Source organism: Strigops habroptila, chromosome 6 (genome assembly GCF_004027225.2).
Source record: "Strigops habroptila isolate Jane chromosome 6, bStrHab1.2.pri, whole genome shotgun sequence".
NCBI classification, from domain to species: domain Eukaryota; kingdom Metazoa; phylum Chordata; class Aves; order Psittaciformes; family Psittacidae; genus Strigops; species Strigops habroptila.
In genome coordinates, this window is record NC_044282.2 from 576,486 (window position 1) to 596,073 (window position 19,588).

A 19,588-nucleotide genomic window follows, 5' to 3' on the forward strand; every position below is an offset into this window, starting at 1 on the left:
AATCAGTTTTTTGCTCCCTTCTTGCAGACTCAACCCAGTATTGCACTGGCAAGCACGGAGCCTGTCTAACATTTTATGTGAAGATCTGTGCAAAGGTTGTGGGATGCACACCAGGCTTAGCAGATTGATTCAACATGAAATATTTACAAGATATTTAGATTACACTCAGCTTAATGTCTGGAAGTAGACCCCAGCTGTTTTTTTCTGCAAGTGCCAGTCATCATTTCTCATTGGTCTCCAAGAGTAATCTGGAGGGAAAAAAAACAAAAAAAAAAACAAACCAAAAAAAAACCAAAATGGAAATAAAAGAGCAAGACATTTATTACATTTATTATAAGAATTGTAATGAAAATGATTAAAGTCTTCCTGTTCTTAACTCTAGACCAGATACATGTCGTTTCCAAACACCTGCATTGAAGAAAACCTCTCTGGACTACCATAATGGTACTATCCACTTTCTGAAAAATGATTCCTTATAGATGTCAATCTGTAGTACCCATGTGGTATGTGTTACTCAGCCTTTTACATGAAGCTGAAATAAGGGGATACTTTTACAAAGAGAAGTAATTGCACTCTCGGGAAAAAGCAGCTGATGTCTGACCATGGTAATTTAAACATTGTTCTGGTATTTTGGACAACCGTCTATCAAAACACAGCTAACATATACCGTAATTAGAAAAAAGGCAATGAGATAGAGAAGGTAATCCTTAATGAAAAAAAAAAAAAAAAGGAGATGTAATGAAGATTGGTCTCTGGAGAGAGAAGCAAGGGTTTTTGAAATAATCTGTATTTGTTTACAGTGAAAACAAAAGAATCAAAAACACAATTACTGGGTGCAGAAAGGACAGTGGAAAGAGTAAATACCACAATGTCTGTAGCAAACAGGCATGGTCAGAAGCGGGACAGTGGCTAATGTCCACATGTAGTTGACATTTAGCAGTGGGTGCCAGCAATACATATCGATTATAATGGGCAGGCAACCAAATGAGTATAACTTGTGAAGGAAGAGAGAATATAAAGGGGAAAAGAAGAAATGTGGTCTGCTTTTGTTGTAAATCATGACATTAGGTAAATTATGGGAGGGGAGGATAAATTCTTAAGAGATTGAGAGCAAAGATTTGAAAGAAAGCTCAGTAACATGAATTAAAAGTAAAAAGAGACTCAAACATAAAAGGAAGTCTGCACAGTTATTCCTTGAAGAGAAAGGGATTACCATCACCAGAATTCCACAACTACTTTCAACTTTATCTCTCTCTGCGGGGTTAGAGTTATTAAGCTGCAGTGCGTTTCTTAATGACTGGATCATATTCTGAAGTTCAGAATTACAACATAGCACAGGAAATATTTATTTCTCCAACAGCCTAAGATTCATTGCCTCTTAGTGAAGACTTTCTACATCAAATGGCAACTTTCAAATCACCTTCTTAATGAAATGTAAAAAGGGAAACAAAAGAGAATGTACTTTTTTTTTTGTCTTGTTGAGAAATTGCTCATCTTTTGTGTTCAGGGTCCAAATAATTTTTTAACAAATAGTGCTGGGACAGAAACTATACCAGTAGAATGCAAGGCGAGTAATTTCAGAAAGTTAGTAACGTTTTATAATAGTGGGGAGGCAACAATAGAAAGAACTATAATTTTAACTAGTTGTTACTGGGTGCTCTGCCTGAAATAATGAAAAATATTTGAATTTCCTAAACACAGACTGAACTGCATGCAGAGGTAGTAGCTGCTTCTGTACATGGCAAAAGATAATAACCTCCCGATACACATAGGAAAACAAAGACCAAGAGAAGCCATGCTGAATTTAACCTTGATTTGAACAGAGCCTGGCTCTGACATGGGTGACTTCTAAGACAAAATCTCTGCTACCACCTACCCCCTAAAGTAGGAAATCTCATTTCTTTTCTGCCCAAGCATAAGTCAGCACAAGGATTCCCAACCAGTTCAAGTTAAAGGCTTTAGGCTGCCTCCGAGAAGTGGTTTCAGATTGGTTCCTTCCCCCGCCACCACCCCGAGGACACTCATGTTAAATTCATCCTTCACTAGTTTTCCTCATTGCAGGGAAAACATCAGCTGCTCAGACAGAAAATGTTATCTCCCTTCTTTATATTTCTTTCTTGGTTTTCCTTTCTCCCTCACCCCCCCTTTTTTGTTTTTCTTACTCTTTTTTGGTTGTTTTTGTTGCCTTTTTCTGACGGACACTAAACAAACTTCTAATTCCCCACGAACCACCACAAATCCAAAACTGCAGGGAAAATCCAAATCATTTCCACAATATAAAAATAATTTCTTTTCATAGGATCTGCGACCAAGGAAAAAAGACTAAAAAAACTAGCAATGGCAACTTATGGGAGAGGCAGTGCTGCTGGCTGAAAGAGAAGAGAATGGTCCATAGATGACATATTTGTACCCAGGCTTTGTCCTTTCACGGCTGGCATTTTAACTACAATCACCCAAGAATTTCAATAGCCCATTCCACAGCACCCTGCTTCATAAAGCCTCTAGCATCCAGAATGCATTCAGGAATGAAGATGTGGAATAATCAAAGGGGAAAACTGTGTTACTCTTCCCCTGTACCAGAACAGAAGAGATGATTAATTAGGGAGGAGAGGTTTACAAAGTAACAAAGTCATATCCAGCAACTCCATCTCTCCTTGTGAAAAATAACTAAATTATCTTTTAAACATTTTTCAGGTCATCACATTCCTTTTTCCCTCATTCTCTTCTATTAATACCTTCATCCTTGAGTTCCTTGTTCTTTTCCCATTCATTTTTCAAATGCTCTTTCCTTTTTATAATATTTAAGCTCCCTTCCTGCAACAGCTACCAGTGATTTTCATCCTTTAGCAAGTTGAAGCTCTGAGGACATGGTTTAAATGATATTTCCTTTTTCCAGAAGTAAAAGGTTGAGAATTCAACTGAGAACAAACAATTTCAAATTAAAATAACAGTATACCCAGGGCTTTTTGTAATATTTACCTGAACCAGAACCAAGCTTTCACTGTTGAAACTACAGGGAGTAAATTCTCCTTTATATGTGTTCACATTTCCTCTTAACATGCTTAATGAAACAAGTCATATGTTCCAAAATAGGAACATCTAGAGTCAGGGGCTGGGACTTTCAAGAAACAGTTGTAAAATATAACAGAGTTCTCATTAAAAGACTTTTGAATTCTTCTCATTATATTAGTAGATTCATATCTGAAGACCCAATATTTGGATACACTTCAGTTGTAAACCCAGACCTTTGATTAGATAATTTTGTGCACTGAATTGGTTTAAATCCACCCACAACCAAACCAGAATTTCCTTATTCTCCTCAATTTGTAAATCTCAGTTGTTTAGGATGACACATTGACATGGTGCTTCATAAAGCATATCAGAAATTTTATACCTGAGATGTCAGAGCAGAGAGAATCGCAATGAAATGTTATCACAGGTACGCTTGAGAAGTAAGACACACATACAAGTAGTTAAAAAAATAAAAAAGAGAAAGATCTGTGGGATAAAAGCAATGATAAATCTAATACATGAAATCATACACAATCTTTTATCCTGTTTATTTAAGGATCTTTGAACTAAGTAAATTTGGTACACCAAAAAAATACATCAGTCACAGTGCCCACTGGTTTTTTCAGTTTACTTAATGGATATGCAATATAAAAGGAAAACTGCGAGTGCAATTATGTACACAGATAGTATACCTGGCATAAGGTGTACTATCTCATAATATATTGATATAGTAAAAAAGACAGAACATAATGAATTAACAACACTAAGGTGGTTGTAATAAGTGCCCTGATCCATCATGTTTCCAGTTCCCTCTGCTAAATAAATGTATGTTCTCATTGCTGAAACTTAAAATAGTCTTGAGAAACAATGGAAGCGCGTGCTGATATTTCAGTTGCAAGGGTGAATCTTAGAACAAGGAATTCATAGAAATGGAAAGAATCACCATTCAAATAATCAATAATGATCTGATCAATTCAGATTGTTGGCATAAATACAATGATATTGAAATGTCATTAATTTTTTTTTTTTTTTCTCATTTAATTCAATCATGCAGTGCTTGGACAGCTTTTCTACATTTAAAAAGGAGTACTCAATCTTGGTATTTTCTATAGTTTAGAAAATCGCCCTGCTTTGAATACAATGCAGGCATTTCCACACGGAATCTCCCAGATTCCTGGGTCAAACAAAAAACCAAAGCACTTGCATTTTAAAGCTAGCAAAGGAAGCAGAAGGCATAGTTTCTCCTGTTGTGTACTACAGCGCACAGAGCTAGATGGGGAGCGTGTGCCTACGTATGTGTATCTGTCACTGAAACATTTCAATCAAGGAAGCAGTAAACTTGTCCCATGTGTTTTCTCTGTTAATTGGTTTCTTCTATCGTTTAGATTCCAGAGAATGCTGGAAGAACCCGGTAAAGACGTGGTATGTCAGAAGACTTACCAAAACAAGTCTTTTTTTTTTTAATGTTTCTTTTAGCAACTTGTAAAGTTCCTCATCTTCATTTTTCATTCCTCAGGGAGCATTCTCTAAGGAAGTGGACGGCACCAACAACTCATCTGCTTTGAAATTACAGACCATTTAACTGAGAAAACTTGAAAGATGTAGTCTATTTTTCTATTGACCTTGTGGTTCCCATATATGATCCTACCACCATCGTATCTGCAGTTACAGATTTTGGCTGCCACTTCCTCCTGTGTTTTTAACAGATGGGTTCATTCCGCAGTATGCTTTTTCCCATGCCTGTATTTAATTTTCCTCTTCCCCCCATCCTTAAAGCACCAACTCCAAATGCAAGGTTTCCTCTCTGAGAGACGTGTCACCCTCCCCAGCCCCACGAAGGCTGAGGAGCTTTAGACCTCACTCCATCACCATAAGGAACACTCCCCATGTCAGCTGCTCCACACCAGGAAGGAGCTTTCTGTGAAATGCAGAAAAACCGTTCCAGGGGACAGTGGCAAGGAGAACCCAATATTTTGATTTTACATTCACAAAAGTATTTTGTGAAAGGTTTTTTTTAATATTTAAATTTCTTGTCAATTGATTGACAAATTAAATGCACCTCCCTGAATAGGAGGTCCACCTTAATATTCAGAGTACAGGATTTTACTTGCAGATGGAGAAAACCAAATATTTAGGGTAATAAAACCTTCATTAACTGAGGACTTTCAGGAGAGTAACAGAAGTAAAACTTAGGCAGCTACTAGCAATCTGACATGATGCTGTTTATTTAGGTCAAGTCTTCGGAGTGTCTGTTAGCCCTGTAATGATTTGTTAATATCTGTAATTTTCCTTACGGCTAAACAAATGAGGAAGCCATCTTGTTTTCCACATCATTGGACTTAGCATGCTCCAGCAGATTACCATGGCAACCAGAACAAGTGTGCCTGGTGTGAAGAAAATGGTGTAGGTCTTATTTCCTAAAAGCACGTTCCTACTCAGGTTGACTCACCAATTAAATGACTCTTCTGTCCTCCAGGGTTTCAGAGATACAAATAAGAGATGTGAAGCCTAGCTGGTCAGCTGCTTTACTTCAGCTAGTCATTCTTACTGATTGTCTAAATATAGAAAAAAATCCAGCAAACAAGGAAAGAAGTGTTATGGAATTTCATCAAAAACTGGATTAATTCTGAAAAAGAAAACAACGTTGCTTTGAAGAGTGGACTGAGACAGTGCAGTTGTGATTTGTGACTACTGAGTAAACAGCTTGAACAAGGGGGTGTTCTCGAAGCCTTGGAAGATGCTCACAGTGCATCTACATGATCTTCTGCATCATCAACAATAACATGTTTTGTCATCAGTCCTCTGTCAGTGTTTGTGAGTCATACACATTTGGTATAAGTGAGGATTAATTATAGGTCTAATAATAAAAAAAAAGATGTGAGACTGTAGGATGACTGTTCCAACATAGCTTGTAGGCATCATTCATCTTCTTATAAATGCCTTATTGTGGCATATTTCTATTAAACAAAAAAGGAAAAAAAAAGAAAAAAAAAGATCAGCTGCTCACAAGTTGCCTTTATTAAATCAGAATTAAATTTTATAAATAAAGGTAAGCTTTATAGTACCATCAATTAATGAATTGTCTCACCAAGATACCAGTTTTCTTAGCACAAGATTGTGACTACAGCTGATTAAAAAAAAATTATCTGTAATAACTTTTGTTATTTTTTTAATATTGAAGCTGCTTTAGAGAAGATGTTAGAGGAAATTGAGAAATATGATATGGCTGCAAATATTAACAATAAAGTGATATTTCGCTCAAAGTAAAATAATTGTTTTAGTCGATGGTCATTGTCACAATATAGATCGACCACTGAATGAAAGAGATAGAGATGCTACAAGCTAGAGTCAGTATAAGATCTGTCTTAAGTCATTTCTAGTTGACCACATTCATGTATATGTCTCTTATTGGAAGACATTCATCTCAAAACTCCAAAAAGCCTTCAAACACTCCAGAGATGTGATTACAATAGCCATTAGTGCCAGAACATCCTGTCTGGATAATCACTGACCACATAGTCTTTTTCAGTTGTGAGTTCCTGAACACCAGTAGGTCCTAAAGCACCCTGTTCTGTTCCCACTGAGCAAAGCAGAATCTAGCATTAAGTTTATTTAGTACATGAAAGGAATGCCCTTATATGTGAGATCAGTATAAGACATAGAGTGAATTAAGCTTAATATACAGACCTGCATTTTGTATTATACTCCAAATGAAGGATACACAGGAGAAAGGTTCAGCATGAATGTCTATTAATTTAGGTTCCTATTAACATTTTCCTAAATTCTATTGATTTTCATGAGAATTTCAGGTGGGTTTGAGTCCTGTTTAAATGCCTAAATAATTTACTGACTTCCATATCATGGTAAGTATACTCAGAACCCTAATTCAGAAAAATAACTGCTTCTAACTAAAGACATTAACACCCACTCTGTTACTCTCCCTAGACCATCACTCAAAATGCTGTTCTGTTCTTTCCACTGAATGAATGAGATTCCCAGTTATTGAATCTAACCAGCTAAATACATTCTGTTTAAGAATTATCTTGTAGATAAACTCAATAACTGCCTGCCTTGGACAATCAACAGCAAATTGTGGCTATGGTTTTAGCTCACTAACTAATCAGCATTTTGTCTAACAGTTTCCTAGACACAGTGCTGTCCAATTTGACAGAGCTCATTAGTTTTCAACTCTCAAGGAAAACAAAGTGTTGCTATAAAACATTTGTTGAAAAGGCCAAATAAAAATTCAATTTGTATGTACCTTTGCATGCTGGAACTGCTAAGAAGGCTTTTTGTCTCAAAGAAAAATGCCAGATTTTAAGAATTACTTTAAAAGACTACATTTTAAAATGCATAGAAACAATATAGGAAATATATAGCACTCTATAAAAATGAACAATTTTGACTTGCAATACTGAGCAGAGTTATGGTGGACTCACTCTCACAAAAGATAAAGCAGAGATTGATAAAGTTCAGAGTAGTGGTAGAGGTAAAGTGGGATTTATACTGGAGAGATTAACCCGGACAGAACAAGAGTAACCGGATACTTGATAGAGTTGTACAAAATTGCTACTGGCATAGTAATAAACTGATCAATCTCTCTTTTTATTAAACTTGTCCCATCATATAGCAACATAGGGTTGCAAATTAAAAGGCAATAAATTTCAATTAGAAAGAGAAGTATTTACTTAGATATAGTAAGAGATATAGTACTGCGCAAGGTCATTAAGTGAAATACTATGAATACAGTTTAAAAAGAAGGCTAATGTTACAACCATTAATCCTGTCTGTAGACATGACAGTCATCATAAATGAATATTAAATCTTATGTTGTGGGAATATAGAAAATGCAATTTTTCCTTATATAGTTCTACTCGCCTGCTGGCTTGGTTCACTGACAAGGATTTTACCTCCTTCCGTAGCATCTACTGTCAGATGCTGCCAGCTTATTCTTTATAGGTTTTAATTTTGTTTCACTGCCTACTGGTTGTAATTATCTCAGATGCATGAAAATAACATTTTATCAACTGATTTTTATCCTTTTCCATTTGGCAAACATTGGTTTCTTGTATGTGTTTTGAGCCAAGCTGAAATCAACACATCTGTTTCAGTTTAATATCTTCAGTTTACATAACAAGACCTATGCAATAATATGATGTCTTTGCAGTGGTGTTTCCTAACCAGTGAAATCAGGCCAAAACGCCTATGACACTTTAGAATATTACTGATTATAAGTAATCAAGGCCCTAATTATATGTTTCTCCCAAAAGACACCTTTGGTCATGCCAAACCACCTTTTCTTTTTTTCCAGCATTATCAATTGCTCAGGAAATAGCGTGTTTAGTTAACTATTACTTTGAAGTCAGCATATGGGGGACAAATAAACTCAATTCAAGAGCTGCAGAAGTAATGGGCATTGCTTTGTTTTACAAATTCCCAGTGATGCAGTATGCAACTTACTTAAATTTAACAAGGATTGGATAGTACTTTTGGCATCCTGTGATACCATGAATAGATGCTACTGAAAACAAGAATCCTGCAAGTGACATCCATGTGCAAACCTGCCTAAGGACACAAGGGTCGAATTTGCTTTGAAGAGATGCAACAAAGCACAAAATTCCAGTCTGCTTACAAATAAGCAGCCCTCAATGGTAAGGGTCTTTGGATCCAAATACAAACTTGTAATCAGTTTTCAGATCTTTGATCTGTGGCTTGAAGTTGAATCCATACTACAGTAAATAATTAAAAAGCAAAACTAGTAAGATTTAGACTCATGACAACTTTCACTCAGATGATAGTATCTTTATGTAAGGACCCCAAGGGCATCCATAGGCTCCCTGATGGAGCATGACACCTTATCACCAGCCTGGTCGTGTTCAGACCTTGTGAGACAGTACCTAGTTGATGAGCACCCTGCTTATGTGAAGGTCACCCTTGGCTCCTGGCTTGTGCTTCCTCATGGAGCAAACCCACTAATGCTGTTCCCTGACACCTTAGGCGTTTCTAAAAATTCCAACATTGTGTTTATTATAACAGTGATTTTCACCTCAGTAGATGATTTCTTTAACCTTCAGCTCTGTGTATTTATTCTGACCCATCTGGGGTGTTCCAGTGTGGTTTTTTTCCTGTCACCAGTTTGTGCTATTCGGAGTAGTTGCACCCACCAATAGAAAGAATTCTTGACAGTGCTAAGGAGTTAAAAAGTAATCCCACAGTGAATTTACAAACAGAATCCAAAAGTACAGCTGTTTTTCACAACCATCCCCAAGTGACTTTTTCTGAACTTCATTTTCAGTTGACTCATGGGACTGTGAAGGGCAGGACACACAATGAAGTGAGAGCCCCTTCACTTGCAATAGGTTCTTTCTCAAACTCTGGATTCCTTCTTCTCTGCAGCTCCAGAGGAGTTTAAATTTCTTGGTCAGAGAGCTATTGACTGGTTAAAAGTATCACTTCTACTCTTTCTGCTGAACCTGCCTCACAGTCAAGAAAAAAACTTCAAAATTCACTGGCCAAAGAGAAAATACAGAATAGAAAGCATTTACTCCACAGTTTAACAACAGGAGATTTCAATCAAGAAGTCCTGGCTTTTGGACTATTCTTCAAGAATAGTTTATGAATTCTATCACGTTACTGTTTAATGTAAAATATACAAATAAATAGAACCAGTTTTTTGCTTCTAGCTCTTACAACTCACACTGGAAAAGTTCTTTTGTATGCTGTGATCACAAACCAGGTAATTTGTTTAGCTGCTTGGCTCTCCTGGATTTCTCTGTCAGAGACACATCAATCTTTCATTGTGGTCACACAACAAAGACAGTTCAGCTTCAGGGGATTCATAGCAATGCTAAGTTATCTACATTTATTTCATGATAATTATACTCTCAGAGCCTGGTCAGAGGTAAAACCTTACTATAACTAACGGTCCTTAAATTCATCGGCCTCAGGTCAACCTCTCAGTTGTCCACAGAGGTGATCAAGAATAATTCTGATCTTAGGTGTGCAATGACTAAAGATAAAATTTAAGACTACTATGTTTCTATATTCATTGAGTTGGCTAGACTTAGTTGTAACTTGGAGGCTGTTCTTCACTCAAATATTATGTGCTGTGCTCAGTCTGCATAACTTCATCTGCACCTTTTCCAGTCCTATATTCGGAGCTTCAAGTTCAAAGGATCCTTGAGTCAACAGGATGTAGCCTCCTATTTCACCAAAACACTTTGGAAAATCTTATCTTTTCATATTCAATACAAAGATGGCATATTTCCATAACCCTCTTCCAAAGAAATGGATTTCTAGAGCTAATGCTTTGAACCGTAGCAAATCTGGGAGCTGTTCAATACTCTCTCTTTAGTGAAAACTACATTTCCCTCTTTTACCATGTTTCTCATTCTCTACCAAAGCAGCAAGTGCTGTTTTCATGTTTTAGAATTGTGAGAGGTAAAATTGGGCAATAAATCCTTACATGCTGATATCTTATGTTTTAGCAGAGGAACAATTTATATTGAATAATAAGCAAAACAATTTTCAGTTGGATGACTGACAAAAGAAATCATTGTTCATTCTTGCACAATGAACCATGAAAACCAAGTCAAGGTAAGAATGAAAATCAAGTTGGTAATTTCATGCTGCAGGCAAAGGGCTGGGAACTTAGAAACTAGCTGAGCTCATTGTCACTAGATTTCATTGAAACTCAAGAGGTTGCACTCATGGAGAGGTTATCTGTACATTTTTATTTTATTTCAGTCCACATGGTTTCAACTTTACCCTTTTCAGTTTCACTGGGAGCTTCAGATCTAAATGATTTCAAAACCTCAGAATAAACTTCACTTAAAGTCATTCTTACGTATCTCACTAAGAATTAAGAGCTTTTTCAACCCAAAATCATATAGTCCTAGTTAGCAAGAAAACTGATCTTTAATGATTCAATACATTTAAGAATGAGGCCTGTCTTAAAGATCAAATATTAGTCAAGTTTTGTTTCTATAGAAGATAAATGTGGGAACTGGACAACCAACAAGATGTCTCATGTATTTCATATAGTTAGTATTGACAAAGCAATTCTCATTTAACACAGGATATGATTCAGAAGTTCTTAAGCACCTTCATGATGCCACCCAAATCCTTCAGGTTACTCATGGGAAGGATGAATGTAAGATCAGTTCTGTCTGAGGTTCCATGTACATTGTTGATACCCGAGATCATAGACAGAACTAGTCAAATAATGGCAGAGAAAAAATGTCAATTTGCTGATCAGGAGGACTTGTAAAAGTACATTGCATGGTGGGTCTATTTGAAAAAAAAAAAAAAGAGAGAGAGAACAAAACGTAAGACATCATTATTCCATTACTATGTATAAACACATGGTGACAGACGTCCTGAATACAGTGTGCCATGTTGGGCCCCCACCTTAAAATATGAGAACTGGAAAATTTCAAATAAGTGAAATGTGGGAGATCAAATGTGTGGAATTATTTTCATACAAGGAACAGACAATCACACTACGGCTTTTCAGCCTGAAAAAAAAAGGATGCCCGAGGGAGGACATGACAGAAGTCTATAAAATCAATAGCATAAAAAGGGTGAATAGGAACTCGTTGTACTTTGTTTTTCTCTCCATACAAGAAGACTTGTTAGTATAAACCAAGCCATATAAACAGCACAAACAATTCTGAGAAACCCCAGCTCAACTACCTACCTTAATATTCCACAGTATCAGTATTTCTTTTCAAATGTACACTGTTGTGTCTCTGAAAATCTATCCAGTAAGTTCAGCTACATGAATGCCCTCAGATTCTGAACATTAGGACAGCTTGAATTAGATGAATACTCACCTACAGCCATAACTGAGAACTGAAACTGAATCTCTTCTAAATTAATTGTGTACATTTCCTACTTCCTTGATGTTTCTTCAGTGTGAAAGTATAAACAGTCACCCAACAGCCCACAGAAAAACACTTTTTTTCTGACATTTCTTTTGACAGATCTCAGACTTATCATGACCTTCTGGTAAAATTGGCTACCAAAATAAAAACGAGGGTTTTGGGAAGCATTTTGGGTCCACTTGGGGATCTGAAATTGACTCTTTGGAAATCTGCTCTTGTCCTGTACGGCACATCAGTGAAATGCTGTCCTACTGATACTGTGCGATGGCAATTAATATGCATCCCTGTATATTGGACCAAAGGCTTTGGAGTCTCCTCTGCTACCAATACTGTGAAAAATATTATTCTGACAAACGTTCGTAGTGAAGCCATGTTAATCAAGTAACAGCATAGTTAAAAGCACACAGTAAAGATACAATCGGAACTGATAGGACTGGAACAGGTATGCCTGTTTAGAATTAAAATCTATGGTGGCATGTTGAAAATAAATGAAATTAGATGCTCTTCTCCAAAAGTACAATTAAACTGTGACATTTATTGACACAGTATATCATGGATGCCAAAAGGCTGCATGGTTTCCCAAACGATTAAATACAATAACAGAAAAACTAGAAATTAATACCTGTTAAGCACAGAGATAATATACACGGTTAGGGAAATACATGAACTGCAGATTGCTGGAAGTTCATTAACTATGACTATAGGATTGTCCACCACCTATCCAAAAGTGGTTACCCATTTTTTACTGCTTTCAGGTAGCAGTTTAGGTGGATCTTTGATCCAAGCCACTGTGGGTTGGACCCTTGCTCTGCCTGGATACCTTCAACATTTCCCCAGGCTGTCACAGTGGACATCTCTTTTACTTCCATCTTTTTTCATCAGTAATTTGCTGTCAGAAAGACTGAGCAGTGGGTAGCTACTTGCTTGTTGAAAACCCTAATGGGTTATGTCCTCCAATGTCCTACTATTATTTCCAGATTAGAACATTTCCAGAACACAACTGGATTTCTGTGTTTTGCAAGAGCTCTGCAATCTCTTTGCACGTCTGGTCAGGCAATTGATTCATTAGAGATAACTAGAGCCCCAAGTAGACTGGCTTGTCCATCTAAGTTTATGGAATAGTGTCATGCTGTGGTTTGCTTTGGCCAATCTGCGAACAAGAATATTAATAATAAATCTGATTGTTATTACTATTGTATAAAGTTTGTGTGATCCTCTGGCCTTCACAAATATCTTCTGTCATCTGTTATTTTATACATCCCATGCCACTTTTACAAATGATCAGGCTTCCTGCCTGCAATCTTATACCCAAAATGTACTGTATTAGCCAATCAGTCAACTTCATTTTGTTTCATTGTCTCCCTGTTCATGACCTAGTGCAGTGACAGCCATTACCTATCTCAGTTTCCTTGTGGGCAAGGGAATGCTACTGGAGCATCAGTATTTTATCTGGCACACAGGAACCACTGGGATCATCTCTTGCCCCAGGTCCATGTCCAGTTGAACAGCTGAGGTTCATGGGACCTCATGTTTCAAGGTGTAGAGGTTTTGAATGCTACTGTGAGTACTTTGAGAACAACTTAGAGTTTTTGGTTACATACACAATATTATATGAAATATATATATGCCAGGCATGTTGCTGGGCTACAGAGAGAAAAATACAGAGTAGACGTGGATAAGCAAACCAACAATATTAACACAAAGAAACAGTACCCCAAGCACATTCAGAAATTCTTGTGAAAATTGTAGCACCCCACTTCCATCGTAACCTTAAAGGCTGTCCTCCATATTGGTTTTGGCAGTCTTCTCTGGTATCTGTCCTTCATTAATTCCTGTCAGGTAGAAGCTTAGTAGAATGAATTGTTGTTTCAGCACATTATATTCATCTCCTAAGATTCAGCTGTTATATTTTATTCTATTCAGTTTGTCAAATGTGATGATCCATCACAGTAGGTCTTTATGTCAATATCTGTATCTGAATAATACAAAGATAAACTTTCAGGCCAGTACAGCTGGCTTACTATTGTATGTATTTATTATTTGCATTAGTCAATATCAGATTTATGGACCAAAATAGGTGCAAGTTATTGTGCAAATACAGAATAAAATGAAGGTCCTGCCAAGAACAGATTCAAAACACAAGAATTACTAGAACTGGTAGTTAGCAAAAAGGTCAAAGTCTATTAGTGGCCTACCAATAGATACTTAGAATGGGAGTGAAGAAGGACTTTAAAAAGCACTTTGAAGAGAAACACTAAAGTATTTTGATGGGTAAGGTGTCAAATGCTTGCCTAACCAAACCAGTTGACTCTTATTATTAGTGACTGCAGTGGGGAAAATCGTTTATGTCCTTTGAGGCAATGAGTTAACGACGACTTGATAATGCTCCACCACCTGATGCAATCAGCCTGCTCTCCACACATGGCAAACCAAGCCTGAACTGTGAAATTGCATCCTATGAAATTGTAGATGTCCCTGAAGAATAACACTTCATTGAGAGTTTGCAAGTATTTTTTGCTGACTGGGAGAATATTTGTATATTTCCCTCTCTAGAACAGTTTTCATACAGCTATTTTTTTCCTCTCAAAGGCCATTTTAGCAAATATAAATGGTAATTATGTAAAACATGTAAGGTTTGTGCTGAATCTCTCATTTTGGTAACTCTGTAGAAACGCATTCTAGCAAAAATCCAAGTGGATCTTGAAAATAAAACAGAGCACCTCTTTCTAAAATTAGCTTCGCTAAAAGCATCCCACATGCAACGTATACAAATTGGTTGAGTTCATGTGACATTTCAACAGTCATGACTTTATCTTAGTACTTTCACTTGCTAGAAAGGAGTAAGTTATAAAAGATAAGTAAATCTAACCGCCTTGTGGCTGTAAGGGAAAGGTCCTGCGACTTCATCCATACATTCCTACTCCAGCACCTAATCTGTGTACCAGCTCTGGTGTTTGTCAGACTCCTTTGTAAACCAGCTCACTAACGTGGCACAAAACTAATTTAAAAAGATAATTCTTATTTTCTTCTGGGTTAATAAATCGATTTGATTCAAAAGAGGGTCTAGTGAGTGTCAGAGCCAAAACATAAGTAAATCTGAATCCTGGGAGTTGAAGGGATGGGAGCTCCCCAATCAGAGATGATTCGTGACATGGAGTGAATGAATTTAATAGAAGGACCTTTTTGAAGCACCTTTTCAGTAGGCTGTGAATTCTTAGAGCAGCTTATCTCATGCAATTTTACCTCAAGAACCATACATGCTGCCTTCTCCCTGCCAATGGACAAAGAGTGCTATCTTCTTTAACCCCAACTTTCCTGTATTTCACTTCAGCTTTTAAAAAAAATCCTTGTTCCTGATCAATGTAACAGGTTTCTCATTCATTTATCTAGTCTTTATGAGATGAGACAGATCGAACTGGCCAGGCAAACCGACTGTTATAATCAATGTCTAGAACCAGTTTTGTCACTTTTGATACTAGAATTCTTCCATTTCATGAACACATCATGTTTTTAAAAGAAAGCACCACCAGGAAAAGATATATTCTTTTAGGCATTTTTATATTACTCTTGCTGGATGACCTTGAAGATTTTATCTGGAATTATTTCATAGAACAATCATGATCTTGTGGTTATTCTATGTTGTCTATTCAGCTTTTAGTAATCCTGAATCAAAATGGAATATGATTATCTCATCCTACTCTTCCCATTCTTTACAGAAGTACTGAAGACTTCAACGCTGAAGCATGTGGTTTTGAAGGCATGGTGCAAAGCACAAATAACAGCAGCAGAAGTAATGATGGTCAAAGGTGTTGAAAAACCTCTAAAACTATGCCAATTTCTTTATTTTTGAGACATAATTTGAGGCTTGGCTCAAGTCTTCAAAGAAGCTTCAATTTCTGATAGCTGGAGTGATGCTGAGAAATACAGTGAAGACAGACACTCATCCAGTGGTTTGATTTACAAAAGCAGTCATGTATGTGAAAACGATACTGAAACTAATGAAACTGCTATAGTTTTCAATAAAACGTTACTGCTTGGGGGTCTCAGCCTGCAAGATCTCCATGATGACGTATCATGAAGGTACCACTATGGCACCTTCCGTATAGATTTTGTCTGCAGATACCGCAGTGCTGATTGCAGCATTGGATCTGATTCATTAAACTGTCTGGGCCAAAAGGGAAATGCATTTATTCTCCTTTGAATGTACCCTTATACCACCTATACAGAATTTTGTCCACATGTTTGCTGAGGATGGGGAGCTGGTAATGCTATTTCAAATATCACCTGATTTGTTGCCCCAGTTTTTATTCTTTCATTCCCCAAAGTAATTCAGTCACCAGAGACATGAAATTAAAATACTTACAAATGGCAGTTCTTCTCACAGTTGGAGCAGATTCTACCTGTGTTAAAACTGAGATTAAATCTGAAGCTCTGTTTGCCTAAAGGGGATGTTAAAAATCCTGTTCCTAATTCTGATTTTTATTTCTGATGCAAGCCGTCAGAGTACATCTCTGGGATATAATCTGAAGACATCTACTCTTTTCTGAGGACTTGCTGATATTGTCTTGCTTATTAGCTCCCTTGGGGTAAGCTGACTATAATTTCCATACAACTTTGTACTAACTTTATTTAAATTCAAGAATTTCACAGTAGTGACAGTGAAGCAAAGAATGAACACAGAGCCCCAGAAATCTTTGCCCTACATAAATTTTGGAACTTAAAATGTCAGTAAACACCCAGGCATGAGGAAATACTCAGTCCCTGCAATGTTTGCCTTAACCTAATTCTTTGAGATACAGGGGAGTAAGCAGAGAACTTCCAGGATTTTCTGGACTTAAAGACATAAATAATACAGACTGTATGTATTTGGCAGGAAGCCTCCTTTTTGAGGGTAAAATTAATCTCCATACAGAGCATCAACATCAGCCTGAGCAGCACTGATGTACCAATTAAATCCTATTTCAAGAGTTTTGTTAGAACTTCAGAGGGCTTTGTTTTGGCCTCTTTGATTTGGAGAGATTTTCATTCTCAGTGATTTCTTTTCTTGCCAAGGTTAATTAGATCCAAGCTTTGGTTTGTTTTGTTTTTCTGAGTTGAAAGGTAATTTTCACTTCTTTTCATCTCATTGTAATGTTAAGGTATTCATCTGAATTTTGAATTGTAAAGAAAGCCATGAAAAATCATGGGACTTGCAACAGTTTTATGTATTTTGGCAATACTGAGAACAGATTGCTGCCAATAAACTGTTTGAGATAGATAGGAACTAATTGGAGTCATGTGTTTTTGGACTGATGTTGAGGGGAAAAAAGGACAGATATTAAACACAGTTCAGATATTCTTCATACAAAGCTGCTTGAAATGTTGAATTTGCCATGTGGTCCATGCATGTAAACATGTTTCATCATGATCTACAGAACAAATAGCTAGTGATGTAGACTGATAAAAGAAAGAGATTCTTCATGCCTGAGGAGATCAGTGGCATTACAGTGAGCAAATCTGCTTAGAATAAAACAGAAATTATTTTTACACACTGTCACTACTCAAATGGGCTGATTGCTATACTGCAATACTATACTAGCCAAGTTAAGTGACAGTCCCTACCATGAAGGTTACTGTCTAGCTCAGATTACTGAGAACTGAAAACATTACTTTCTGATAGCTGAGGGTTAGCTAAATGAAGTGTCTTGGCGGTTTCAGTCTTTCTGTCCATAAATGCCTAGAAAAGCCTACATAACTTCCTAGTTACTAGACCTAGCTCTAATTGATACCAGCACTTCTAAGACTCATGGAAGATATGAGCTGATAATTGAGGCATAGATGTACAGTGAAGTTATGGCTGCAGAACAAGTTACCTCCAATCAGCTGAGCAATGGTATGCATGATTAGTTCAAACTCTTTCATCAGGATTGAGCTAAGGAATATATTACTTTACATCCAAGCAGACTCAGAGTATATTCCTAAATTTTACCAACAGTTAGCATAGTTAAACTGACACCTGACAAGGTAGTAAACTACCATAGCTAATTCATGTGTGTGACCTTTAATGTCTATTAATTCCAGTGTTGAGAACTATGATTTCATCAAAACACACTGCGTATGGTGATATGAGTGGAACCTAGTCTTAAAGAGAAAAACTTTCTTTCTTCAAGACTTTAATCAAATGGATGCACACTTAGAGCAGAGTAAAATTTCAGGCTGAGACAAATGTTAAACTTTTCAAGAGCTGGTAAGGCTGCCCTAGGAGGGCAGGAGATCAGTGCTGCATAAAATTATGTCTTATTTTATCAAGGTCAGGATTACAATCAGTTTGCAACTAAGTCTTCTCACCATATAAATACCAGATTGCATTTGCAGGGCTTTATAAACAATGATTAGTTCACATGCAGAAAGGCATGCATTACTAACTCACCCACTGAAGCAGAGTTCATTCCCTAGGAAGTCAAATGAACAGCTTACATCAACACAGTATTCACTTTTAAGAGACAGAGGATATAAGCATAAACATTGTTTGGAGATCAAGAACAGCAAATTTAATAGGTATGCTACTTTCTATTTCTTCATTGTGCTACTGAACATTTATTTTTAAATGTGATTGGTGTTGAATTTTTCTGGAACATTTTAACCAAATAAAGCTGCCTTGTCTCGTAACAGAATTTCTTTGGACAAAGATGACAATAATTAACGATTATTGTCAGGAGATTTGACTCAACAACTTTTTTCCCCCAGCAAAATCTATTACTAGTAATGTTAGGCAGCAATACTTTAAAATCTTTTTTCATACCATATTGCCATAACGTTCCAGCAGATAGGACGTTATTTCCAACACGTGCACCTTTTAGGTACTGGAAAGCATAATTTAAGGAAGTGTTCCAAAATATCTGAAATCCACCTAAGACTTTGAATTTTATACTTTCCAGGAGAACAAACTGGTTCCATTTTTAGAACCAGTTCTCCTGGGGGGTGAGGAGGAGGGTATGTATGTAAAAGACTGACAATCCAACTTTGTCTTCAAAGGAAGAAAATTCAAAAGAAGCCTTAAATTCACTTTTGGCTAAAACAGCATATGATAACTCCTTTTTTTTGTGAGTATAGAGAAGGCAGCAACATAAAAGGTGCTGAGCTAGCTGAGCTATGCTGTTTAGAGAAGCTTATAGTTAGAACTGCCTACCCTGTCTAAAGACCCATTTTCCTTTGTTGAAATTCTGGAAGGTGTGTGCTAGGTTGAATTAATCAACATTCTCTTTAACTTTGCCTAATGACAAAGCCATAGTGTCTTTAAAAGCCAGTATAATTGTAAATGTAATAATGGCTCAGAAAAAGGAGAATTCTGCATCATGGGCTAGAATTGGTGAACCCACACACTAGTGATGGAGCTGGAATTACAGACAAGGCAAACAATTTTAAAGGAAGAAAGGGATAAATCTGTAAAACTGTTTGTCTACACGAAGATGATTCTAAATTCTGCTCAGCTGCTACTTAATGTGGAAGATGCCTCATTCTGAAGATGTGCTTTGCAAAGGTATCTAAACTAGTTTCTAATACCCAAGTGATTAAGGAATTGTCCTAGGAGGAGAGCAATGAGGCCATAAGCCTCATCAAAGGAGGTCTTCTGCTAGCACCTGGCACTGATGACACTGAGAGGGGAAAGAGATTGACTCAGGTCTTCTTAAGGAAGAAACAAAGATAAACCT